Consider the following 935-nt stretch of genomic DNA (forward strand, 5'->3'; position numbering starts at 1 on the left):
AACCAAGATGGCGCCCGGTAACTGCATCTCCACCTATGTGGAGTGAATGGCAATGGTCACATCACGTGATCGCTCTGAGCGAATCAGTCTAGCGGCGGGGATGGAACATCACGTGATCGCTCTGAGCGAATCAGCGAGCTGTTCTGACACCGGCTGAGATTAGCGGGTACTTCGCTGAAATGCGCTGAGGGTAAATATGAATAAAAAATATGGATCGTCAAATATTTTGAGGTCAGCCATGTTCGTCGCAGGCTCAATGGCCATGTCTATGCCAAATATCAAGCACGTGAGCCTCTCCGTTTCTGAGTCTATCGGTAACATTACACACACACACACGCACACACACACACACACACACACACACACACACACACACACACACACACACACACACACAAACTGTGTTTTATATATATATATATATTATATATTAAATATATATATATATTAATAATACTATATATATTAAGTACTATATAAATTATATACTATATTATATATATATAGTATATTATATATATATATATATTATATAGTATATATATTGTTGCGCATCTGCTGCCGGCCTTCTCTCCCCTTACCAAGGGGGGATTAGTCCCCTTGTCTTTGACTGACCTGGCGCGACCCGGGACCTATTACGTCCCTTCCCGGACAGCGCTAAATCGGGTTTCAGGACCAAATTCGCTGTTACCTAAGTACTAGCGCTGCCCTGGAAGCGAGGAAATAAGCCCCGCACAAACCACGTGTGTTGGTGATTACGCCGAGCGCGGTTGCGTACACGTGATCCGCGCCGTTATAGATGGTGGAACCCGATTCAAGCGGTTCTTATTCGTACCACTCTTAGTCAATGGAGAAATCACAAAGGCGAACGAATTGGAAAGCAAAGGAATAACAGGTTTAATTATTATTATTTACAATGTACAATGGTAGAAGAA

The sequence above is a fragment of the Myxine glutinosa genome, chromosome 12 (assembly GCF_964187855.1).
Source record: "Myxine glutinosa chromosome 12, kmMyxGlut1.1, whole genome shotgun sequence".
Lineage (NCBI taxonomy): Eukaryota > Metazoa > Chordata > Myxini > Myxiniformes > Myxinidae > Myxine > Myxine glutinosa.